Source organism: Toxorhynchites rutilus, chromosome 3 (assembly GCF_029784135.1).
Source record: "Toxorhynchites rutilus septentrionalis strain SRP chromosome 3, ASM2978413v1, whole genome shotgun sequence".
NCBI lineage: Eukaryota > Metazoa > Arthropoda > Insecta > Diptera > Culicidae > Toxorhynchites > Toxorhynchites rutilus.
Window position 1 is genome coordinate 143,732,577 of NC_073746.1, and position 27,339 is coordinate 143,759,915.

Below are 27,339 nucleotides of genomic sequence, written 5' to 3' on the forward strand. Positions count from 1 at the left end.
AAAAATTGTTAACTTTTATGTTTTTCACTTCCGAAAGGTTATTAAAATCCACTAATTTAGATGTTCCACTACTACATCCTGTACTAAATTTTCTCATCTTTCAAATGAAAATGAAAGAATCGTCTTCTGTAGCGTACTTTGTAATGTAAAGCCAGTTTGAGGCAACAGAGTCCGAAACAAAAAAAAAGTTTTATAACTCTGTCATTGTTGAAATTCGTAGAACGATTTTTTTCATCAAATATGATCGTCTATCACCTCCTGAGAGAATCTGGATAATTTATTTTTTTTCATGTGAGAAAGGTGTTTTCTAACTTTAAGGGGATGAATCAAAAATCAAATTCCCCTTTAATATGCAAATAAAAAAAACAAAAATACATGCAAAAAAAACCAATAAAAAAATTTTTTTCTACTCGATTATATACAGGATTCGATTATACACAGTGAAAAGAAGTCAGAAACTCTATATAATCGAGTCCGCGTTGTATTCCTTCTCCTTCTTCAAGTGATTTTTGCAGTCGACAAAAGGTCAATCTTTGAATTGCCTCATAAATATGAGGGAATTTTTGTGCCTCTACTGAAGAATGTAGTGTCATTATTTTGAGGAAATGCTACATTTCAACACAAAAACATATCTCAAGACATTCCTAAATGCCATGAACAATTAAGCAAAAACCCTCTTTGAAGATTCACCGCTATCATTGTACCAGTTTACCTGTTACCCAAATCTTCACAACACTACAAACTTTCGTAGAAGGTCTCATTTGACCTATGCTCCAGGAAATCACATCCAAAAAAAAACCCCAACACTGAAACACCGTGCAACACACATTTTCACTTTTTCGACACATCCCAACAAACCCTTATTTACGATTCTACCTCCCATCTCCGCAATACTCCGAAGGGACAGACATCTAAAAATCCCAACGGTTCTGCAAACGAACCAAGCATCCACTCAATCTGGTGGCAGTAACGAAAACAAAAGGAATGAGTAACGACGACCAGTGTGTGCTCTTGTCCAAACTTATCCGCTGGCTTCAATTCCCACCGTGAAACTTACAATTTATCGTACGCCTCGCTTCGGAATAGACGTCCGATACATTTGCGAGAAACAACAAGAAAATATCCAGTGTTTATCAGCATTCACCCCCAACTGGCAAAAGCGACCGCACTACGATAATCGTTCTTTCCATCCCCCACCCGCCCGGACAATCGGCGATGATAGCAGTAGGAGATGGCGAGAGTCAAGTTACGAAATTGTATTATAAAATCATCATCGCGAATCCTCCAGTCGGCATCCCTATTCCGCATCGAATCCCAGCCGACCGCGCGTGCCGTCTGAACATTATACCACGCGTGAAATCCTTCTTCCTGCTGACTCGTTTGGCCTGCCCACCCCCTCCCGTATCCATCGGTCGTCACCATCAGCTTTGGCCCGTGCTTCGTGGGGACACGTGGGGTGAGGACCTTTTTGGCCTCTCTTGTGGCTCCTGCCTGATAATCGCTTTGGCACTCTCTCACGTAACATAAATTTTCTCTCGCGTGCGCGTGCCAATTTCTCATTTTTCTCTTCTGGCCAACCAGCCAGTCCCTACGGTTTGGAGGAAATCCTGACAGCCGCTTGCCAGCCAAAAGTGTGGCACAATAATAGACGGCAGTCTGTGGCACGACGTTGGAACGTTCGCATGTTTTCACCGAGAATCGGGGTTTCACCGTTCGCGTCCTTTTTACTCTGTTAGTTCATACTGAAAGCACGTGTGAGCGTCGTTATTCTTCTGTGGTGCACAAAAACGTCTCGTGTGTGTGTGATTCGTGGTGACCATAAGTGGTTGAAAATAAGATTTAGCGGTTTCCATCTACACTAGTCAGGTGTTGCGGCGCAGCCACAAAATCCTAGGATACAAAACTTTTACAAGGATAGCAGAACGACAAAAAAAAGCAACGGAACGGCCAGCGTGCGCTGGGCGAAAAAGGTACATTTTTCTTAATCCTTCCTTTGCTTTCAGAATACCATCACTCTGTCATGTCGGGTCAATCCAGAAAAAGAAAGAAGAGTGGTAAAAGCCAGTAGTAATCCCCGAACCATAAAAAGAAAATAAGCGTAAAATCATAACCTTTCCGACACCCGTCACTCACATTGTGATCCTTTGCGCCGTCGGCCACACGGTCCGTTCAGAGCGGCCACCCACACTGGCCATATCCGTTCGACCACTTGAAGCAATCAGTCACCGACCGCAACCCAACAGCACACCCACACGTGCGCCACCTTTTTCACCACCTTGTGTCGCCCAGGAAAAACACCCACCACCTCCATCACCACCCCCCATCATTGCCACAGCATGCACACACACACACACACTTTTTCTGACACCCAGTCGGTGTTCTGTCTGCTGCCTTTGGCTTCGCTTCTGCCTGTCGGCAGCAGTCCTGTCGTTGACGACGGCAATGACTCGACCCACCTATACGCGCGGCAATCCAGTTCAAGCGAAATACATAAAATAAAATTTACAAGTTCATGGCTCGGTTATTTGTCATCTGCTGCTTCTGGTCTCTGACAGAATCGGGAGGGAGGCGTCACGTCTGCCTCACACGCGATGAAATAAGGCGGAATGACAAGCTTTGGGTAGCCGCGCGTCGTGTTGCTCCTGCTGGCGGCTCCTTCCATAGCGATGGAGGAAGCGACGTCGAAGTTTTATTGCGGTGCTATGCTAACGATTTCGACAGTAGCGTCATTATTGCGAACCGGGGTGTGAGCGGCATCATCTTTAGCGCCTGACTCCTTAATCCTTCGCAGTCCCGTGCATTTACCGGGAAGTGAGTTGACATGTTGAGATTGGCGTGGGCGTTTGGCGGATGGCACTTGAATATTTTACGGTTCTGCACGTGCTGGGGGTGGGATGGTGGTTACACGGACTTTCATTTTGACTCACCCGAGAGTCGCGCACGCTAATTAATTTCGATATCAAGATTTGAACCGGTGCGGATGCAGCACATCTGATGTTTAGACGTTTATATGAACGACGCGGTTGTGCGAAATAGTATACAGAAGTATTTCTAGCTTTGTGCTGACAATTTTAGACTTCAGTTTTCTGGGTTTTCTGGACTATTTTCTGAACATGAACCGCGAATGTTTCAGAATTTGAAGAAAACAGTTAGGACCATTTAGTCAAAACGTGCGCTTTTCAACATATTTTGTTTTTTTTTATAATCTAGTTATTCGCGTGCTATCAATATTCGCTCCTCTAGTGATGAAAACCTTAGTTTTCCAACTTAAGATGTCCTGCTAAGCCATTAGTTTGTGAACGAGTGCTGTAAAAAATTTGAACCGCGATTTTTCCAATATCTCTTTCCACGTTAGTCCCATTATTCACCAGAATACAAACTATGAAAATTTAAAAATACATACGCTCATACGGCTTCCTTTTGGGAACAATGTTTCGTTTCGGCGTCAGTGATTGCTGACATGATATGGTCGAAATTTCTTCTCGCATAATGATTCGCCGAACTGTACCGAGTAACGCAGTTCTCCTTCCCGACAAATCCCGTCCGAAGCATTTAGCTTCTTTTTTTTGTACTGCCCTAATAGTTCAGGAGTAAAAACGGGACACGTTAACACAAAAAAACTAAACAATTTTTTAAAGAATTATTAAGAAATTAAACATTCTTAGATATACCGGCTTTGGTCTCTAGAAAGAACAAAAATTTACATGCTCTGTTTGTTTGTTGTTTGTTTGTTTATTTGTTATCAACAGGTCTGAACAAGAGTGTCCTAATGATATGCTTAAATCTAACTTAAATTTTACTCAATATCAAAGAACATTAGAATAAATCTTTCTCAGATGTGAACGGGTCAAGTTAAAATCGTACGAAGTGTACGAGCGGTTGAAAACACGACACATACTCGAAACGGGTTCATTATACCCGTAATTAGTGCGTGGAGAGGATGAATGTATGAGAGCGCAAAGTTCGTATCCTTATATTAAAATTAATTAATTGGAGAAGATTAGAACAGTCGATGTTTGAGAGGATCAGGTCTGATACGAATATCGCTTTAGCGACGTCTCTACGTAGACTTAGTGGGTCTAGTCCAATTAAATGAGAACGATCTTCATAACTTGGAAGATTTGAAGGATCGTTCCAAAGCAAATTTCGCAGAGCGAACGAACGAATTTGAGTTGAATCGCCTCGATTCGCTGAACGCCATTTTGATAATAAGGCGACCATACCACACAAGCGTACTCGAGATAGAGACATTATAAAGACTTTAAGCAATGTATGTCCCTGAAATCTTTCGTAACGCGAAAGATGAATCCTAGGACTCTGGATGCTTTACAGGTGATATAAGCTACGTGTTCATTAATCGTTAATTTAGAATTGAGGATGGCGCCAAGATCTTTGATGGCTATAACACGGTTCACAATGATATTTCGTGATTTATACGTGTAGACAACAGCTGAACGTTTCCGCGAGAAGGTGATAATGGAGCATTTTGCTGGATTCAAAATCATCCTGTTGATTTATTTATATTTATTTATTTATTTAATCGTTATCAACAGGCGGAATTTTGCCCTAATGATATTAATGAAAACTACGTATTTATTCAAAAAATTGTTGCCGAACCGCATTTCTTGAGTAGTGGAAGTCGAAATCAGGAGCTACTTTGTTGAACAGGCGTTGGAGACCCAATACGGCTGAGTTGTATCCATGAATGGAACGACGGAAAGGAACTCGGAAGAAAGCACGGTCCCGTAAAGCTCGAGATCGAACCAGAAGTTTGATGTTCTCCAGAATTACTGGGCATTCTGTCCTAGCCAATAGCACAACATATACAAATAAGGCGCGGTTCACATCCCTTCGCACGTGCAACGTGTCAAGAGCCATTGGTTGGCACCGGCTTTCATAGCTAGGTAGCTGATGAGGGTTACTCCAGGGTAATCGTCTTAAGGCAAACCGAACAAATCGCTTTTGTACGGTTTCGATACTGTTGACTCCGTTCAGATAGTGCGGATTCCAAATTACAGTATTCCAGACTTGAGCGAACTAGAACGCTGAACATAGATTTGAGGCAGTGTACATCGGTGAAATCCCTCGCAGTGCACTTGATGAATCCAAGACTACGGAAAGCTTTTCCAACCACGTAGTTGACGTGAGTTTTAAAGTTCTGTTTATAGTCTAAATACACTCCTAGATCCTTCACGCAGTCGAGTTTAATTAGCGGAGCATCGTCGAGGTTGTAGCGAATAGGATCTTTCCTTCTTCTGAAAGTTATCGTGGAACATTTGCTTGGATTCAGCGTCATACGATTTTCCACGCACCATTTCTGGAAAATTTCAAGTTATTGTTGAAGAAACAAGGTATCAGCCTCCAAGTTAACGTGGAAAAATATTTTCATATCATCAGCGAATGAAATATGAAGGCCCTCCAGGATGAAATTTACGTCATTAAAATAGATGAGAAATATCAGAGGGCCGAGATAACTACCCTGAAGTACCCTGATGCAACAGGGAATTCTGCGGAGAAACAATCGCCTATTTTAACCGCGAGGGAGCGTCTGATCAAATATGATGTAAGCCCATGTAGAATATTGCCGCTGAAGCCAAGCTTATCCAATTTACGCACTGTAATATCATGGTTGAATTTATCAGAGGCGGCGGACAGGTTCGTGTAAATCGCATCCGTTTGGGACATACCGCCGGACTTTCCGTTAGCAATATATGTCGTAAACCAAAGAAGATTCGTTGTGGTGCAATGCTTCGGCATGAAACCATGTTGATCGATAGATATGTGATGTTTACAGTGAGTGAAAATCGATTCGATGACTACAAACTCAAACAGTTTAGAAAGCGCGTTCATAGCGGAGATAGCTCGGTAGTTGTCGACGTTTCTTATATTTTTTATGAACCGGGAAAATGTGAACCTTTTTCCAAAGCGATGGGAAGATGCCTTTTGTCAATGAAAGATTGAACAAAAAGCATAGTGGAAATAACAGCCCTGCTGCGCACTTTTCCTCAATTGATGCTGGGATTACATCTGGTCCGACGGAATTCGAGGATTTCAATTTGCTGATGCCCGATTCCAACATTGCATTATTCACGGTGATTCGGAACAACGAGCTGTTCTGTATTGGAACGTTTCTTGTGGCCCTCAAGAGCTGGTCTAAGGATTCTCTTTCGAGAAAGTGCTGGGAAACTTAGAAGAGAAGAGGTTGCAAATTTCCTGTGTGTCAGACACTTCATGTCCATCGTGAAACATAGAAGACGGTAATCCAGACTCCTTACGTTGCTCATCGACGTATTTCCAGAAAGATTCAGGATTGCTCTTGAATGTGCGCTGAATAAAGGGTGTGTCACATCAAATTGCATCACGGAAAAAACGCTGTACAAATTTAATTTTTAGGTATTATATCTTCAGCTTTCGCTTATAATCAGATAAGAGTGTATAGATCACGTTGGCCATGCTTCACTGTCAATTTTTCGTAAATTTGGAAAAATGTCGTCGAACGAAAAAGAGCGTCGTGGATTAATCCTGTGCACTCATTTCGAGAATCCGGAGTTGTCACATCGGGACATCGGTAAGATGCTGGGAATCGTCCAATCCACGGTCAGCAGAGTACTAAAACGATACTTCGAGAACCTAACCATCGACCGGAAGGTGAAGAACGGCAAAAATGGATGCTCCGTCAGTGAAAAAGATCACAAGCGCGTAGTTAAGCAGTTTAGACGTGATCCGAGAAGTTCGGTCCGGGATGTCGCCAATAAGCTGAATTTGTCAAGTTCATTCGTCCAGCGGACCAAGCAGCGGGAGGGCCTGCGTATATACAAGGTTCAGAAGGCTCCTAACCGCGACGGAAGGCAAAACATGGTGGGGAAGATGCGAGCCCGGAAGCTGTACACCGAAATGCTGACGAAGCCGCATTGCCTGGTAATGGACGACGAAACCTACGTCAAAGCGGACTTTCGTCAGCTGCCGGGCCTGTTGTTCCTCTCCGCAGAGGACAAATTCAGCGTTCCGGAGGATATTCGCAAGCAAAAACTATCCAAGTTTGCCAAAAAGTACATGGTGTGGCAAGCGATCTGCTCTTGCGGAAAGCGGAGCGCCCCCTTCGTGATGACCGGCACGGTAAACGGGCAGGTTTACCTTAAGGAGTGCCTACAGAAGCGCTTACTACCACTATTGAAGCAGCACGAGGGCCCGACCATCTTCTGGCCGGATCTCGCTTCGTGCCACTATTCAAAGGACGTGTTGGAGTGGTACGAAGCCAACGGGGTCACCTTCGTACCAAAGGAAATGAACCCGCCCAACGCGCCGGAGCTTCGCCCAATAGAGAAATATTGGGCGATTATGAAGCAGGCCCTCCGGAAGAACCCAAAAGTTGTCAAATCGGAGGCGGACTTCAAGAGAAAATGGATTTCTGTTAAAAAAAATTACAACCTGACGTTGTACAAAACCTTATGGACGGGGTAAAGAGGAAGGTGCGAGCATACGGGCTTGGGCTCGAAGTATGAATAAAAAGAAAATGCCAAAAGTTGTTTAATAGTTCTTATTTTACTGTCTAAAATTTTCAAAAGGATCGGTCTACTGGGCGAATTTCTACAGCGTTTTTTCCGTGATGCAAATTGATGTGACACACCCTTTATGACGTAGATAGATTGCATAGCAACGTTTGCTTGATATTTGGTACTGATGGTTCAGTTGTAGGTATCGTTGTTTCAAGGATGGGAGACGGTATTTCGAATATTTTCTAAGTGCAGCCTTCTTAGCGGTTTTGAGTCAACGAAGGTCGGTAGTCTGCCAGGGTTGACGAGTGGATGATCGTATATACTTCTTCGGAACATGTCGGTCGATTAGATAGCTCACAATGTTCGTGTAGGTTTGGACAGCCGCATCGACGGCGTCCTTGTCCAAAATTTCATACCAATCAATGTCTAAAAGCACTTCAATTATGTTATTGAAGTCAGCACTTTTAAAATCATAGTGGACGGCGGTAGGAACGATGCAGAACCTATTCACACTGATAATCATAGTGAAATGAAGTGGAGGATGGCGAGGCGCTGATTTCACTGGCACCTGCGCCCTTACATCTGGGCTACATCAGGTTTGCTGTCAAAGCAGAGATCGAGCATACGGTCATTTTTATTTTTAATTGAATTGATTTGTTGAAGCAAATTATAGCTATAACCGTCGAGTAAAGCATTCGTTCCAGCAAGGTAGGTTAAATGGGCAGGATCAGCATACAAAAATTTTCCAGAATCAAATTGCCACTTTAAATTTGGGAGATTGAAGTCACCAAATACAACAATTTCATCAGCAGGAAGCGCACGTGAAGCTATTGTCGACACCGATTGTACATTGTACATGGCCAAGAAGGGAGAAGATACAGTGTCACCGATTTTCACTGACATCACGCGATCGGTCAGGTACGAACGCAGCCAGTTCAAAAAGTTGCCATGAAATCCAAGACGTTGTAGTTTGGCTACGGCAATTTCATTGTTTATCTTGTCAAATGCAGCTGAGAAATCTGTATACACAGCATCAATTTCGTGACTGTAGGGAGCGAGCGATGAATGAGGTATACAATACTAGATTTGTGTGTATATCGTTTTGGAACTAAACCATGTTGTTCATCAGCGATGTAATTGCTGCATGGGAGATGAAGTCCAGAATTATCAGTTCAAGAAGTTTGGAAACCGAGCAAAGGCTACCGATCCCTCTATACAGGTCGGACTCGATTATATATAATCGCAATTTCACTATCAAGGTTAATTTTCGAATCCAATACATAATCGAATCACAAAAAAGCTATTTTTCTATTAATGTTTGACATTCATACATTAATTAATGAAAAAATTGTTTTCTTGAGTGTTGATTCGATGGTGTTTGCAAAAACGGGCGGAAACAGTTCAAGTAATGATACCAGAAGCGGAAGATGGAGGCGACACATTTTCACTAAAGCAGAGGGAGCTGATGTTACAGTCGCATTGTGGACCATCTCTGAATTGACGAAGCATAGATCGAGAATACGATCGTTGTTGTTCAAAATTCCGTTCATTTGGTACAAATCAGCAGATTCATAGAAGAGCACGAGGAATTAGGATATAAATAATTAGATGTGCTTCGAATTCAGGTGGTACCAGGTAAATTGAAGTCGCCAAGAAGCAAAATGTTGTCATTCAGTTTCATTTGATTCCTTATCCAAATAATCGATATCTATTACTGCAGAATCGTTTACACGATCCGGAGGAATGTACGCAATACCAGTATAAGTCTCTTCTTTCTATATTCTTCTTCTTCTTCTTAAATGGCACTAACGTTCCTGAAGGAACCTCGCCGTCTCAACGTAGTATAATGCGTCATTTTTTATAAGTACTTTGTTGAGATTTCTATGCCAAATAACACGCCTTGAATGCATTCTGAGTGGCAAGCTCTAGAATACGACTGACCACAGTGCAAGTAGGAGGAAATTTCTCTGACGGAAAATTCCCCGCCCAAACAACCGGCATGATAGGTGTGACGCTGACCACTCGGCCACGGGAGCACAACCAATATAAGTAGAATGGCTATAAGACGTTACGGCAACCCAAACTTGTTCCACACTATGGCCATCTGGAGGAATTAATTCTCGCGAGATGAATCTAATCTCAGACCAATCCCACTATCTTGCAAGAGGACTATCGGAGGATACTGCTGTTTTACGTCCCTAGTACCACCAGGGCTGGGCAAAGACCATTATAGCGGCGTCAATGTGTCGTCATTGTTAAGCGAATCAACATTAGGGATGTTATGTTTTGGGTAGCCGAGGCTTGGAACGAGGTATCGGCTGATTCCATTGTCAAGTCACGGAAAATGCTGGTTGATGATGACATAGTCAACATTGTTTTGCATCCAAACACATATTTCTACGATGATGAAAATTCGTTTTTGACTACCGAGGGTGCGAATGCTTCGTCAGTTTTGTGGAATTATGTGGAATGTGGAATCGAAAAATGTATTACTTAGACTAAGGAAAATGGATTACTATTGGAAAAACAATTACGAGTTATTGCGAGAATTACGACAATAACAACGAGAATTACGTAAAAATATTTTAGAGAAAAATGTTAATTTTTAATGGTTGCTTCGTTGCATATTATGCACGTTAGAGTGCCAATGAACGTATGGGAAAAAAGTAACCTTCGAATTTTCGAAAGGGATTTCCTACAAAAAATTGGAAATCCCTGTTTAAATATCAGATCCATGTACTCATTTAAGTTCGTGATTCTCAACGTATGTAAATCTACTGCGGAAAATCGAAACTACACCCAAACTAGCGTTGGCAGGAAACATTTCATCTTTGGCAGAAATGATTCCATTTCGTGTGCTGGAGAGTCAAATGCGCAAATAATGAGCTGTTTTAAAAGCTTAAAAATGGTTCGTATGTATGCGAGCAGACATCTCTTTCTGTTTTCTTTTCTCATTTCATTTGGGATTGTGCCAAAAAAAAGTCCATACGACGTCAATGGGGATCGAACCAAGGCCGGGTGGAATGCAAAGCTATTTCGCACGACCACGCTATCCATATAGCTGCCAGCGCTACTATAGAGAAGCGTGATAATATTACACCTCATCATAAAATGAAGTTGGAATGTATTTTCTAAGAGGATAAAGTAGAACATGAACGAGAATATATCTTTCTCTGTCTGGGCCGTGTATTTGGCAAACTATACTAAAAGCTTTCATATGCTTTCATTTAAATGTCTTCGGTTTCGCTCGCTCATATTAGCTCTAGCATATATATTATACAAATGATATACATGTATCGGGGAGTAGAACATTTTCTGTTATTTTTCAGCTCATTTGATGTAATGAATCGGGATGCCATAACTTGTGCCAAAAACAACCTTTGGGTGTACTCGTATGGAAACCCCCTATCCCAGCCCCCTCCTCTACCTAGCTGAGTTTTGTTCAGATAATCATATTTATAAAATATATTTTAAAAAATATTCGAAATTTCTGATCAAAAATTAAAAAAAAATCAAAACTAAAATATTTCCGGATAATCGAGTCTAAAATACGGGATAAACAATGGCTTAAAAGATACAGCTTGGAATATTTGCCTGAAACCAAACAAAACGAGCAGAGTTTTGTTATAACTTTTTAAATCTTATATATGAACTAACAAACCCGAAGAAATCCATATTCGGTGATTTGATAAGAAAAATGTCCTTTTTATTTTTATTTCATAAAATATGAATAGAAAATGAAGAGAAAACGAGCGTTATTCGGTGGCAACGTAAATACATCTGCCTTTAGATTCCTAACAAACGACTACTATCCCTGCGGCTATACTTAAAAATCAACATTTCCAAATTATATGAGGCCAAATCTCCGTGCACCCATTCCAAATTCAATAGTTAAAGTGGCCGACACCTCAGCTTTACTGGGTTCATCCGACGTCGTTGGAATTTTTGAAGAATGCATTGGTTTATTCTTCCTTCGAAATGGGGGATGAGCTGTTTCACCCGGCCCATGGGCTTGTTGAGACTAATAGATGGATTTCATGTGAATTCGCACTCAAATGCGTCAGTGGCACTCGAATGTCGCGAAAATTCAGCCGAAAAATAAGTGAAGACAAAAACATTGAACAATGCTTCGAGGATCCACTTTTGAAGAACCTATCAGATTCCCAAATGATTCGGCGCCTGACTGATAAGCGCCGGCTCTTAAGTCTGCTTTTACCATTTCCTCATTTTTGCTCCAACAGAGCATTATTTAACATTATAAAATCACGGTAAAAAAATTATTGAAAAGAACTGTTGTGTTATAAGAAAATATTCGTGATATTGTTTGAACCGCAAACTATTTCTTCGTTAAGGTTTTGTTCTAATTAACAGAAACGTATGCGTACATTAACTCGTTGAGTGCCGCGCGGTTTTACAGCGGCTTTCCCGTCAGGCCGTCGTAGTACAGCAATGCGAATCGCAATACTAGAAAATTAGAATTTACTCGATGGAAGTTTTTGAACGTATTATTCACTGCGTATCAAAAGCATTGAAATTTCTGCGAAAAAAAAAATAAATGTCTACCTTTATCATCATATTTTATACTGTTAGTCACTGGTGACTGATGCGGAAGTCAACGTGTTAAAAAAAAGGCGTCACAAATTCAACTGCAAAAACCTTTAAAAATGTGCTTTTAAAAAGCTAACCCTTAACTATAATTATCGGATTTAAGGAAACACATCTTTTTTTTCGGAGAAGCATATCGTTTTAATAATCAGTCACCCCTAGTACTGTTTGGCCGAATTTAGGCTCCAAAAGAGTTGTGTTCATCAATGTGCTAAAGAAGGCAAAGGTAAAAAAAAATCTCAGCAAAAGGTCTGTTTAAGATAATATTGCAGGAATGCTTGTATAATTCCAGCACGTCGTTATGAAACATCTTCATAGTGATATAAATTCAAACGCTAAACAAACATTCCTTCAAAATATTTCGTGAACATTTCTAACATGAGTGAAGTCAAAGAATTTTCTGCCACGCGATCGAAGTACCTGCAATGGAAAAAGATTGTATTTACTTATTATATTCTCGATCCCTTTATTAAATTTAAGCACATGACAAAATGCTCTCTGAAAACGTCAATTGCCAAAACCCGCAAAAGTCAAACACGTTCCCAATTCATCCTGCTCAAGACTAAAGGAAACGTTTAGCTTTTTTTTTGTCTTGTTTTGTTTTCAGTACCGCATATCTTCCCCCGCAAAATGTCGTCGTGACGGGCGGGCACAAAAGTTTGCACATCAAATTAGCGTGAAGCCAATCCGTTGCGAGTTCGTTCACCAACTTTCAGCCGTATGCATCACATTTAAATTCTTCAAGCCGCGCGTACACGAGTTTTCTGTCGTGCTTGATTGGTTGATCTCACCCTTGCGGCCAGGGACACTCGAGCAGAAACCAAAAAAAAAGTTGTGAAATCCGTCATCTGTACGCTTTAAACCCCATCCGCGAGCAGGGTGAGCATATCCCCAAATTTTCAACGGTCACACCATTTCACCGGGTCGGATACCGAGCCACGCTGCGAGGGAATATGACAAATGGGTGCTTTTCTCGTCGGAAAAATGCTGGTGGCAATTTTCTCCGCCCTCCCCCCGGCACGAGTGGAACCAGCCGTAGCTAAAGCGCTCGCACGTGCACATAAAATGGGGAACAGGAGACCAGAACGCAAACAGTCAGACAGACAGAACGACAGGAGCGGAACGGTAGGCAGGCGAAAGTGAGAAGTGTGGACGAAATCACGGAATCTACCGTGACGAGACGTGAAACTGAGAACCAAATGCTGCGAATATTTTATTTGTAACTAGCTAACCCGGCAAACTTCGTCCCGCCCATTTACTTGATTAATTCTCGAGTAATGCAGAAATTTGTGTTTTATTTGTATGGCAGCCACCCCTAAGAGAGGGGGGAGGGGTATCTAACCACCATAGAAACATTCATTGCACCCTAAAGTTTCCATATGCCTAATTTGGTTTAATTTGCTTGATTAATTCTCGGGTAATGCAAAAATTTGTGTTTCATTTGTACGGCAGCCCCCTCTAAGAGAGGGAGAAGGAGTATCTTAACACCATAGAAACATTTATTGCATCCTAAAACCTCCACATGCCAAATTTGGTTTCATTTGCTTGATTAATTCTCGAGTAATGCAGAAATTTGTGTTTCATTTGTATGGCAGCCCCCCCTTTGAGTGGGGGAAGGACTGTCTAACCATCATAGAAACATTTATTGCACCCTAAAACTTTCACATGCCAACTTTGGTTTTGTTTGATTGATTAATTTCCGAGTAATGCAAAAAAATGTGTTTCATTTGTATGGCAGCCCCCTCTAAGAGAGGGGGAAGGAGTATCTTATCACCATAGAAACATTTATTGCATCCTAAAACCTCCACATGCCAAATTTGGTTTCATTTGCTTGATTAATTCTCGAGTAATGCAGAAATTTGTGTTTCATTTGTATGGCAGCCCCCCCTTTGAGTGGGGGAAGGACTGTCTAACCATCATAGAAACATTTATTGCACCCTAAAACTTTCACATGCCAACTTTGGTTTCGTTTGCTTGGTTAATTTCCGAGTAATGCAGAAATTTGTGTTTCATTTGTATGGCAGCCCCCCCTTAGAGAGGGGGGAGGGGTCTCAAAATATCACGAAAACCTTCCCCGGCCCCAAAAACCCCTACATATCAATTTTCATGGCGATCGGTTCAGTAGTTTCCGAGTCTATAAGAATCAGACAGACAGACAGACATCACTCCATTTATATATATATATAAATTCGCTGGTTGTCCTTCAGGTTTTGTATGGTTTAAAACACTCGCTGCTATTGTCCCGTTCTGATGTGATAGCTACCGCCGAAACAGTGGTCACGTTCACAGTACATAACATTCACACAATGGTAAATGTCAACCGTTTACAAAACTGTCCACCACACACAGAGAAGCGTCTTTCTGCCGAAACGATTCGACTTTGGCATACAACTCTGCTAGCAACATTTGAAACATCAACTGGACAATTTCAATCTTGGTAATCCAAAAATTGGGGGTAATCCAAAAAGTGAAGGTAAGACGGACAGATTCAAAAGAATTTCGATTGTATCTTCGGAAACCAAAACTTAAATGCAGTACCGTGCAGTTTCATATACTATTTTCCGAATTATTCGATAAAAAGTTTCTCAGCAAAGTATTTTTTTACTATTTTTCACGGAAGGGCTCGACAAAGTCATATTCAACTGAGGATAGTCAGCGGACTACGGAGAAATTTGGAATTTCTTCCAGCAGTTTCTCCGTCAACATGACTCAACAGTCAGTCGGCGTTTAGTTGCTATTTCACTCTACGACGCGGCTATCTCATTTCATTGTTCCCCGTCAAATGGACTTTAATGCATATTGAAGTGCCTTCCCCCAAAATGAATTCGTTTCTCTCTCCCATGTATCCCGTATGCATGTATCGATGTTTGAGTTCAACGTGGTTTGACTTTAACTACAGGAGATCTAGATTTTTCTGCATCGCACACGAAAATTATTCACATATAAAATAGAGTGCAGTGTTGGTTCAGAAACACTGATAAATTTGTGAATTTTGTTGATTTAAACCCGTTTTACTGTATGTTTTTTTTCACAAATTCAAAGTCAAAGTCAGCTAAAATTTTGTGAACTAAACTACCGTTCTACGCATAGTTGTCCCATGTTCCAAAATCAGCAACTGAGAAAAACGCAATCAAAGTTTTCTAGCATATTTGTCTACCAAAAGCTCTAAGCATTTCAGTTTGGCAATACACCGGATTTTTTATAAGCAGTAAACTATTGTTTAATGAAATGTAAAGAGTTCCCCTTACTTGAATCAATCAAGATTGATTACGGTTCAAAAATACATGGTGGGACAGTTATGCATAGAATATCAACATTGACGCTTGAACTTGATGTTACTTTTTGAAATACTGGGAACAAACAATAAGTTTTTTGGTGTTTTTCCGAAAGATTATGCATACAGACATCGTTTTATGAAGGAGGGAGTGATTTGCAACACCTTTACAGAATATAAATCCCATTGTTATTAGGCATTCGCTAACAAGGTGTACACGTTTTCTGTTAAACTTCTTTTATTTGTTTGAAAATTAGTTGGTTCTTCCAAACCAGAAATGAGTGCATCAGCCCTGCTGAAAGCGTGACATAAAATTCTAAGTTCTTTGGTTTGAGTTAACGGCGGGTAGACAATAAACCGTCCATTAATGGTGTAACTCATTTTTTGCATCATAAATAAAGTTTTCGGTTCACTTTATATGGACGTAAAAATATGCTTGTGTACGCGGGTCACAAGATTCATGCCAGGGAGAGTAGAAGTGTGGATTGAAGTCAGGTTGAATGAAGAGGCAGATTTGTATTCATTAGTCATGTCAATTAGAATAACCATTGACTTGAATAGTTCATAAATCTCACTCGCTATCAACGCTCGTGAATTTATTTTCTAATCAATTCAAATCATGCTGACGGCGAATGCCGAAGTAGTCCTAGTCGAAGTGAAGAGTCGATTTTCATTTTTCACCTTCGAAGATTTCGGGCCCTTGTTCAAACAAACGGAAAAGTAGAACTTAAGACGGACAGATATTTTTTTTTATTTACAATGATGCTACACCCTATGAAGAGATTGCATCTTATTCACAACATAGATTCGCCACAACACACCGACACTTGCCAAGTCCTGCTCCACTACAGGTAATGTAATATACGCGTAAAAGTTTATCGCTTGTGAGAGGAATAATTTTATTCAACCAAAAGTATGCAATAGTTTTGCATACAAATTCAATTTTTTTCCTTACTCATGAGTGACAAAATACCAATTTCTGCTTCCATCGGGTATTATCGTATCCGAGCGCTTCCGCTTGGTTATAAATAGCATCTTCGCGACGCCAAATCGTCAGTTGTTTCTCTGATCCCGTGAGACCAGCTACTGAGCTTTAATTTTTTTTGTGGCCTTCATAATGAGTAACAAAATTAAATGTCTTTGATGTTTGAATAGAAATATAAAATTTGTTTTTCCTGTTTAAAGAAAAGACGGGTCTCATATAGAATGAATAAAGAAATTGTGAAACATACGTTTGGTTTTTCAAAGATCGATTCTTTGGTACCGATTTAATCAGTGGATCGATCCCTACGCCGTTTAGAAAATCGTTTCGTCAAGATCGATCTTTTTTTGAAGAGCATCCATTCCTAGTCGTGACATAATTAATGATGACTTAGGCGTCTTTTGTCGAAGGTCACGGAATGCGTTGATCAAGCAGGCATTTGAAATCGTTCGTGACTTCAGACTTCAGTAGCTGGACAACAAGAGGGAAAAATCCATTGGACGATGCAGAACCTGCAGAATATATGAGCATCAAGAGAAAACTTGAACGATAATGACAGCAATCAAAGGTATTAACAGAGGGCATCAGAGGCAAATACATGAAAATGGTATTCGATGCTTTTCGTACTGTACGCCCAACACCATTGAACTATGAACATGTGTTTTTCTCTCCTGGAAATTTCGTTGATGAGATCCGATTAAGATCAGAAAACGATAAAATTAACATTATTTGTGTCCCTAAGTAGTAGCAAAATAGCTACTAAGTAGCAAAAACTTGAAAAATGTTTTCTTGTAAACTAATTATTATCAATAAAAGTCGTTTCTTCAAGAAAGTGGTTTATTTCAAAGTATTTTTTCACCGGTAATTTACCGGTTTTACCGGTAAAGAAATTTTCATTACCGAATAACTGGTTATTGAAATTTTGGCACGGTAATGCATTCCCTACATTCAACCCTTCTCAGCTCCTTCTATAAAGTCATCAAACATTACCACAAAATAGCCAGGTATTACAAATTTGGTGTAATTCTGGAATAAAATCGGAATTTAATCAAATTGTTTCGTAGTCTTACGTCAAAACTGTGCGGTCGTGTCTTGGGCGTCATTCTGTGCTTTGCACATGGGGAGTTTCATCCAAAAATCTTCAAAACAAAGGAAATTCTCAAATAAAAGTGAACGGCCGACAAAGGATGAAAAATGAATAACGACAATCACTCAACCCCAGAAATGTGAACCTCTTTTAGTTTCATACAATAAAACCAAAAAGAATAAACATATGCCAGATTCGTGTGACTCTGGAGTTTTTTTTTGTTTCATATAAACTTTATATAGCACAAGTCAACTTCAATATGTTTGGTCTGACCGCAAAATGACAAAATAGGATATCGAATATATGCTGCGCCGATGAAACCACTAAGTCTAACATGGAACTTAAGTAATTTTCTAAATGATGTTCTTTCCTTATCCTCATTCTCTATCGACAAAACAAGTTTCTTGAAGCGTCGGTGGTCATGTACCGTTTTTTCCTTTCCGTTATGAATTATGTGTTGATAACAAACTTAGCACATTAAAGCTGAAAGGTGGAATATTTTAACGCACATTTCAACGTCCCCACGAAGAACGGTAAAAGCACCACCCAGCCAAAATCATACCGCGCGCGCCACCCGTTAGCGCATAGCTCGCTGGGGACGAGTGAGTGAACATCATCAACCACCAACGGTCCGGTTTGGTGCGATTACAGGCGTCCTGCTGTGTGCTGAGTTTTCGTTGTTTCCCAACCTTCCGGTCCTTCGCCACCCACTCCTGTGCGCACTGTTCTGGCATCTGTCTGTCGCAGGTGGTGATTCTTGTTTTCGGTAGGGTGAGGTGTCGACAGTGGGGTGTCGAAATCCTTTCGGAGAACAGTAGCAACAGCAGTAGCAACAGCAGCAGCACAACCACCACCACTGCCGCCACCAAATGGCAGGCAGGCGGCACGCGAACAGCCAGCGAGCAAGAGTGAAATATGCGGTACCGTAAATCAGAGAAGCGGACCTGAGAATGGGTGGTTTGGCGCCATACCACCGCCTCTGTGCAGCTCCGACAGAACCTGGTGGGAGAGTGTGCTTTCGGAAAACTTTGTGGAATTCAAGCGTTCTGTGGTTTGGGGTGTGCTACGCCGAGTGAACTGGAATGGCTAGGGGATGAAGGGTGTAGCATAGGAGTGGCGGTAATGGTTACGTTTGGTTTGGATTGGCATGGCGCGTGCACGAAAACGATTACCAGGAATGTGTCGAGTGCCGGCGACGACTACGACGACGTCGACTGCCAATGCTTTTTTCGGGGTACCGAGCGTGTGGAAGGAGCGGTTGATCCTGGGGTGGTTCGGTGAATAACAGCACGAGGTGATGATTCAGATAAGTGGCAGCGTGGCGTGCGTGCGTGCAAACCGGAGTCAACCCAGCGAGCGAATCATAATGCCCTACCCCAGTTGTTGTTGATGGTTGGCTGAGTGGCAAGACGCCCGGCGTTGATGATGGCAATGATGGTGGTGTCGTTTGAGGGTGGTTTATTTTTTATGCATGACACCTCGCTCGCGCGCGCATTTTTTATGCTCAGGGCATTCTTCGGTGAACTTTTGGTTCCCGCTTGGGGATCCGGACAGCGCACACGGTTGTCGCGTGAGTTGAGATGTCATTTGACAGAAGATTGTTGGAACCATTCGTCCCCCCATGACCACAATCGGGTGAGAGTGCGGGGAAATTGAAGAGAGAGGGGAACAGATGACTATGGCTTATTGAGCTACACAGGAGCTACGTCCGTATTATACATTTTTACGTGTTGCCTGTCAGGGACCGCGGACTAATAGCGGTAAACATGTTTGAGCATTCGGATAAATTTTATAGTTGGAGAGCCGAATTAGAAAACTTCATCGATAGCAATTTGTGGAATTGTGAGGATAAAATATTAGTTTACATCACGTCGTATGATGTTATATAAATTTTTCGGACTAAGAGAAATTAACTTTGGGCCTGATCACGAACGTCACTTCACGGTGAAAACGAATAGAATTGTATGCGATTTGTATGCATTTCATTCCGTTTTCACCGTGAAGTGATGTTCGTGATCAGACCCTTTATCTTAGATATACAAAACTGTGCATTTTATTAGCTTTTGCAAATATGATTTGATAAAATTCCCTAATTACACCAAAAAACGCTCAGTCCGTCTCATTTTATTCAAAGTACTTTATGCGAAGATTGCTTTTCGGTTTACGAAATTGAACTGAGAATGATTAACACCGACGGGGACAAACATAAAAGATATCCACAAGATAAATTCCACCATCTGCCGTTTGCTAAAACTTCTCAACCACAAAGTGATCAGCGTTAAACAGTGTTGCAAATATAACTACAGGAGAAGCTTACCAGGTAAGAAACCAGAATTATCACATTAATAGTTCTACACGCTAATGTGAAAAGTTGAAAGTCATATTGATCATTTTTTCATGTTTTTGACATCTGTCAACAACATTCAATTTAAAGTACCAAAAGTCTCATACAGCCATCGAATTTGTTAGTTGTTAAAAATTGTGGACTTTATGTCTGCGAGCTACGATTTGCGGATATCGTTGATTTTTTGCTATAAACTATTAAAACGATAAACGAGGAACGTGAAAAAAACGTTCGAAGATAATTAATCGAATTAATTAATCGAAAAAATTGCTCCAAAAACGACCGGAATATCAGAAAATGCAACACAAAGTATTTTTTCTCAATAACAATGCCGGCTTATTCACCGGACTTAGCCCCTTTCTATTACCATTAAGTGGCTCCTGCCATTGCGGGAATGACGGAATCTTCGGCTGAAGGAAGCCTCGATGTTGATAGCTCTGGATTCGGGATAATGTCGCACTTTGGTCTTATTATGATAGGAAAATTAAATGCTTCGAAATACAATCTAATAACACGGATGGTTTATTTTCACGATCTAACGCGGTTAACACTTTCGTCGCCCAACGCGATTGGGTCGAGTTTCTTGCGGGGTCCAAATTCAACTGTCGGTGCGCTAGAGAAATGAATTCGAGTTCGATTAGGACTACTTTTCTGTTGAATGCGAATGAAATCAACCGACTGCTAATAAGAAAACTTATACAAATAATTTTTCAGCCAATTGTACAGTGTTGCCAATGATAATAAAAAATGAAATTCAACCAAACGTACTATACTATAATACTATATTCGATGACGATAAATAACTAGAATTTTATTGGAGAATATGGAGTATTCCGTTCAATCGATTGCGAAGATTCTGTGAATACATCATACCAAGAACATATGTCAGTTTTGTGGGAAAAGTAATCGTCATAAACAACTCCCACTTTTCACCAGATTCGTTTTTATTGTTCATGTGCGTATAGTAGATAAAAAGCTAAAAAAAAAGCAAGTTGCAAGATTTTTTCTGAGAATGAGATAATAATTGCGCAACTCGGATAGGCTCCTGTTGTTTCCAAAAAGTTTTTTCTTAGACACACATGTTTTTTTTCATGCTCAAAATGTTCCCCGTACAGCGTAATAGTAAATCTGAAAGCGAAGGAAGTAGTGACGACGACATAGTGCGAAGCGTTAGAAGAAACGTTTCGGGTATTATCTCATCAAGTTCCGATTCGGATACGCAAGTGACGACCTGGACGATATGTTAGAAAAACTTACTACAGACGACATAAAGATATAGAAGTTTTTAATATTAAGTTTAATTTTTGAGAAGGATTTTTTAACAATACATTCAAAATGTGATTTTTCTCAAACGATTATTGATTCACCAATAACTTTGTCAAACATCGTATTTTAATTTGGTTTTGGAGTTACAATTCTTTGGAATAAAGATCAATCATTTGAACTACACCCTTTTAATAGAATCAGTCGTAATTTAAATTAGTCATATAATTATGAAAATTGTGATTTCCCTTAGCTTCCATCATTTGAACCAAACTTCAAAAAAATCGGAAAGCGTCGGGTCAGCAGCCGGCTGATTTGGGATGGAATTGCTCTATACGAGAGTTGTATGAATACAAGTAATTGGCAATTTTTAATTTTGACTTTTCATGATCTAATGTGTTCTACTAGTTAAGCCTTTTCATTTGATAACCATATTGATGGGGTTTTGATAAAATATGTAGTCCGCCATTTTGTAGCGGCCGCCATCTTGGATTTTCAAGATTATGGAATACGCAGTTTTATAACGACAGCAGAGATAAAGATATGTTCCAAATTTCAGATCAATCGGTCAACAGGAAGGGGGTTATTTTTTTTATTGATTTGGGATAACCCTACAAATAAACATACTTACAATAGATCATGTTAATTAAAACCGTTTAAAAGTATAGTATAAAAACTATATTTTTATGTTCTTGATTTTGTTATTATTCTACATATCCCATATTTACATTTAAGTACCTATTCTATCAAATTCCGTTTAAAAATCCTATTCAAATTGAACGAGAAAAGTGTCACCCAGATCTGGGTGAAGGGGCAATAAAAGCAGTCTTCAGAAAACAAACGCAGCGCTGCGCTTGAGTTTAATTTTCTCGTATTCTCGTATTCTATCTTGGTGCGAAGAGCACAAAATTCGTAAGCACGACAGCGCAAAAGGTACCCGGCGCAGAACTCAGATACTAAACATTTCTTCTCACTTGTGTGATGCGCGTCTCATTCTACACACGCACACATACACATCAAATTCTAGCGCCCGCTTTGTCTTCGTTCGTTCTTAGCAAAGCATAAAAACAGGAAGTGGGTTATATCTATGGTATAACCGCAAGGGTGACGTAGGACTATCGTTGATTTAGAGATCATTTGTTTGAAGTTGAATCTAAATCCATCCTGAATGAATGAATAAATAAATATTTGGGTGACTTCAAAAACGAGAGTGTTACGTTGGAGACTCAAGGTTTTATGCATCCAATATTGGATACAAAAAACCTTGTTCTCAAGAATAAGCTTTCCTGCTAACTGCACTTGATTGACAAATCACAAAACCAAATGTATGTGGTCGCAGTATTATATGGATAGAAAACATTAAAATAAACTCGCTTGAATGTAATTTTCAATTCCAAGGGGAACTGGCAGATTATTTTTCAGAAACGATCAATTCTTTCCAGGTTTCCTCTCGATAACCAGCAAACGAAAAGAGTTGCGCGCGTGTATGTGTGTGTGTGTGGCGGCTGCTTCTATGTCTTCCCGAGGAACCGTATTTCGATGCTGATACTCTCTTGGTCACGAGAGTATCAGCATCGGCTTTTCTGCGCTCCCTCACAGTTAAAACAAACTGATTGCATTTCAGGTCAGGTCAGGCCAGGTAATGAATCCCTCGATCCCTCGCCGTTCAGCTCGTTCAGTAACGATGTTGTCTTGTCGATGTCCTCAGGCGTCGTGCACAAATTACGTAACGCTAAAAATCCGAATTCTGAACCACCTCTCCCCCCCCCCTTTCGTAACGCAATTTCCTATCTCTAATAAACAGAAAGTAACGCAACATCTACCCCCTCCCCCCTTATCACGTTACGTAATTTGTGCACGACGTCTCACGAAAAATGAATCGGTTTCACCACCACAATATCATTTCAGTATGCTTTTCGTGCGTGATTGAATCGAGAGAAGGTGTGGTTAACGATGGCAATTTGGAAGGCAAACTAGAGGAGAATGAACTCTCTGAGTATGAAAATTTCGGCGACTGAGCAATAATCGATTGAAAATTATATAATTTTCGCGATACGAAACATTTTCCGTTTTTCATGTTATGCATCCAATATTGGATACGAAAATATCCTACTGATGGGAAAGAATAATCTTCAGAAGCTTTCCAGCTAATTACACTTGATTGAAAAATTACGAAATCAAATGTATTTGGTCGCTGTGTTCGCCATATAATTAGAAAACATTAAAATAAACTCTTTCGCATGGATGTATTCTTCAATTCCCAGGGAACTGGCAGATTATTTTTCAGCAACGATTAGATCTTTCCGGAATTTTCTCGATGCTGTATGGCATCCACACGAAAATTCTCGTTTCAGTTTGGCCTGTAAAAACTTTTCTAAACTCTAATCCATCAAATTTGGAGCCCTGAAAAGGGCCGTTGATTATATGCTAAGCTAATATAGCACCTTCTCCTTGGATTCGATGGGCCAGCTGAATGTCCTTGTGCATGATGTCGTCACATCACGTTTCACGTTTTGCGTGGATAGCACACAAATTGGTATCTTCGAATAAGCCTCCTGCAGCGTCATAGCCGCGGAACTTTGGAAGCGCAAGTCGGTTTTGAAGTCCTGAGCAATTCCACGATCCAAAAGCTGCAAAGGTAGCTTGCGGATTAGCAATTCGGTCGACTTCCGATAGCGATGAATTTCACGCAAAGTTCCCAGTCGATAGCGATGTGGCTTCTTCACCTATCCTGCGGCTGGTGCGCTTATCCGAGCTGCTTTCGTGTGCCTTACCACTGAAAGACTAACTTGCTATCTGCTTGGTCCCAAACAAACGAGTCGTCACGGTGCGAGAGTAGAGTAAGAAATGAACGAAAGCAAAGGAAGCGTCATTTTATAAACCATAAAAGTATAGAATCTAAACCCCACCCTTATTATATTCGTTGCTTGCCCTGAGAGAGAAACGAATAACACCGAAGTAAGTATACAGTAATGTATTTGAATCCGGACACTTTGCGTTACATTTAATACCATACCGCAGCCACAACATTTTCTGCATGTTGAATTAATGCGATTGAATAGTAACTATCAAGAAACTATCAGTAACTATATTAGTAGCTAAAATAAATTCAACATGAAAAAAATGTTATGGCTGTGGTATGATATTGAATGTAATGCAAAGTGTCCGGATTCAAAAGCATTACTGTAAAAAAGAGTTAACTCGACTGAAATTTTTTCGGTTCGGCCTGCAAAAACGAAATTAAGAGCCCCCGCCGACTGCAGACTGACTTGTCGACCGATAGTTCGGTCGGCTTCTTAATCAGTACGGAGAAAAAAAGTCTGTAGTGTACAGCATAATGCATAGACGTAAGTATGAGCTTCCCCATCTCACATTCCAATAAGATTAATGGGTTTCCAAGTGGACGCGCTACATACGGATACGAATGATTTCAATAACCTGTTTTCGAAGCTATCATTAAGCTATTGAAACAATTTTTCGACTCAATAAATAGCAATCATATAACTCTTGGACATTTTATCTTTTGTATGAAATGATTATCATACTGTTCCGTTGATCCGAGGCAGAATGAATCACGCTTAAAGAAGGAATGGATTTTTTCTTGGAATTTAGTCAGCAGAAATAATGCCCTTTCCCAACAATTAAAAACGACACACGGTAAACAGTTTCATCAAAGTGATTTCTTCGATATGGGGATATATTCACTACATCATGTCATATATTTCATATTCTTCATTATCAAATCCATATCCATGGCACCTACCGGTAACGAATTATTATCGAAACCACGATTTTCGCTAAATGCTCCTTTCAGTTCGGCCTGTAAAAAACTTTTCTGTACTCTAATCCATCAAATTTGGAGCCCTGAAAAGGGCCGTTGATTATATGCTAAGCTAATATAGCACGCTCTCCTCGGATACGATGGGCCAGCTGGATGTCCTTGGGCATGATATGACGCGTTTTGCATGGATAGCACACAAATTGGTATCTTCGAATAAGCCTCCTGCAGCGTCATAACCGCGGAATTTTGGAAGCGCAAGTCGGTTTTGAAGTCCTGAGCAATTCCACGAACCAAATGCTGCAAAGGTAGCTTGCGGATCAGCAATTCGGTCGACTTCTGATAGCGACGAATTTCATGCGAAGTTCCCGGTCGATAGCGATGTGGCTTCTTCACGCTTCCTGCGGCTGATGCGCTTATCCGAGCTGCTTTCGTGGTGCCTTGCCACCGAAAGACTAACGAGCTGTCTGCTTAGTCCCGATGAAACGAGTCCTCACGGTGCGAGAGTAGAGTAAGAAATGAACGAAAGCAAGGGAAGTGTCATTTTATAAAGCATAAAAGAATCGAATGTAAACCCCACCCTCTTTATTGTATAAGCTTACTGTATACTCACGAATATAATAAGGGTGGGATTTAGATTCTATACTTTTATGGTTTATAAAATGACGCTTCCTTTGCTTTCGTTCATTTCTTACTCTACTCTCGTACCGTGAGGACTCGAGCTCGTTAGTCATTCGGTGGTAAGGCACACGAAGTCAGCTCGGATAAGCGCACCAGTAGCAGGATAGGTGGAGAAGCCTATCGACCGGGAACTTTGCGTGAAATTCGCTATCGGAAGTCGACCGAATTGCTGATCCGCAAGCTACCTTTGCAGCATTTGGTTCGTGGAATTGCTCAGGACTTCAAAACCGACTTGCGCTTCCAAAGTTCCGCGGCTATGACGCTGCAGGAGGCTTATTCGAAGATACCAATTTGTGTGCTATCCATGCAAAACGCAACGCGTCACATCATGCCCAAGGACATCCAGCTGGCCCATTGTATCCGAGGAGAGCGTGCTATATTAGCTTAGCATATAATCAACGGCCCTTTTCAGGGCTCCAAATTTGATGGATTAGAGTACAGAAAAGTTTTTTACAGGCCGAACTGAAAGGAGCATTTAGCGAAAATCGTGGTTTCGATAATAATTCGTTACCGATAGGTGCCATGGATATGGATTTCCTTATGAAGAATATGAAATACATGACATGATGTAGTGAATATATCCGAAGAAATCACTTTGGTGAAACTGCATTATAAAATTATTTGTGTACGAATGCCGCAATCGATAGTCGACTCTAATTTGCGCTGGGTAATTTCCTCGGAGGACTCGATTCCTCCTTTGAGCATTAATAATCTCTTTCTGGCAAAACGATGTGGTATGAATCACATTATTTGAATGATAGAATGAAGAAGTTTTCTGCCAATTTCCTTCAACCTCCAAACGTATCTTTCTCCCGTTTGTCGTTTTCGCGTTCGCTAATCCTCTCTCACAACACCCATTTCTAGTTTGAGAAATTGTTGAGTAAACATTGTTTGTCAGTGCGCGTAGAGCGGGAATTCCTAAAGATTCATTGCACCTCTAATAAATTGCCGAAAGACGTGGTCTTACGTTGATCGCACTTGATTGAAAAAATCAAAAACGAAATGTATTTGGTCGCAGCATTATATGAGTAGAAAGCAAATAATCGCTCGAAAATGACTTGATTTTCGCGATGTGAAACATTTTCCGTTTTTCATGTTATGCATCCAATATTGGATATGAAAATTTCCACTGATGGGGAAAAAAATATTCAGAAGCTTTCCTGTTAATTGCGATTGATTGAAAAATAACAAAACCAAATGTATTTGGTTGTAGTGTTATATGGATAGAAAACATTAAAATAAACTATTTCGCATGAATGTATTTTTCAATTCCCAGGGGAACTGGCAGATTATTTTTCAGCAACGATGATAGCAACGAGAATTCCGCGCGTGTATGTGTGTGTGTGTGTGGTGGCTGCTCCGATGTTTCAAGCGGAACCGTGGCATCACTCTCCTCCTGATGGATTCCCTTTTGGCCTTAGGTGCACAAACAGGCTCTTGGTGACACCGTTCATCAGCGCTTTCATGATAAACGAAATTAGCTTCACAACAACAGCGACAACATGCTCCAATCGCTGTTCAATCATAACTGAGTGGGTTTACGAGCGACGCTCGCTTATATACCGATTGGTGATTTCAATAGCCTGTTTTGAAAGCAATTTTAAGACTATTGAAACAAGTTTTTGGATCAAAAAGTAACAAGTATATGACGCGTAGACATTTTATCTTTCAAATGAAGTGTTTATCATACCATTTCGTTCAGTTGTTTAAGAGCTATTAACGCTCAAAATCTCGGTCTCCAGCGTAACGCTTTCGTTCTCGAAACTTTGGTTTTACACCCCGGTATAGAAATGAAAGACGTAGTCCTACGTCAAAACAACAGCGCGCCC

The 27,339-nt window shown here is 40.7% G+C and overlaps 1 protein-coding gene across 1 annotated transcript in view; it reads left to right on the top strand.

The window, feature by feature from the left end:
• Positions 1-1,642: 1,642 nt before the first annotated feature.
• LOC129775262 (uncharacterized) overlaps positions 1,643-27,339 on the top strand; it is a 41,233-nt gene continuing 15,536 nt past the window's right edge. Inside the window, exon 1 of the mRNA XM_055779774.1 lies at positions 1,643-1,970. The gene's annotated coding sequence lies outside the window, so the exon portion shown is untranslated. The remainder of the gene's footprint in view (positions 1,971-27,339) is intronic.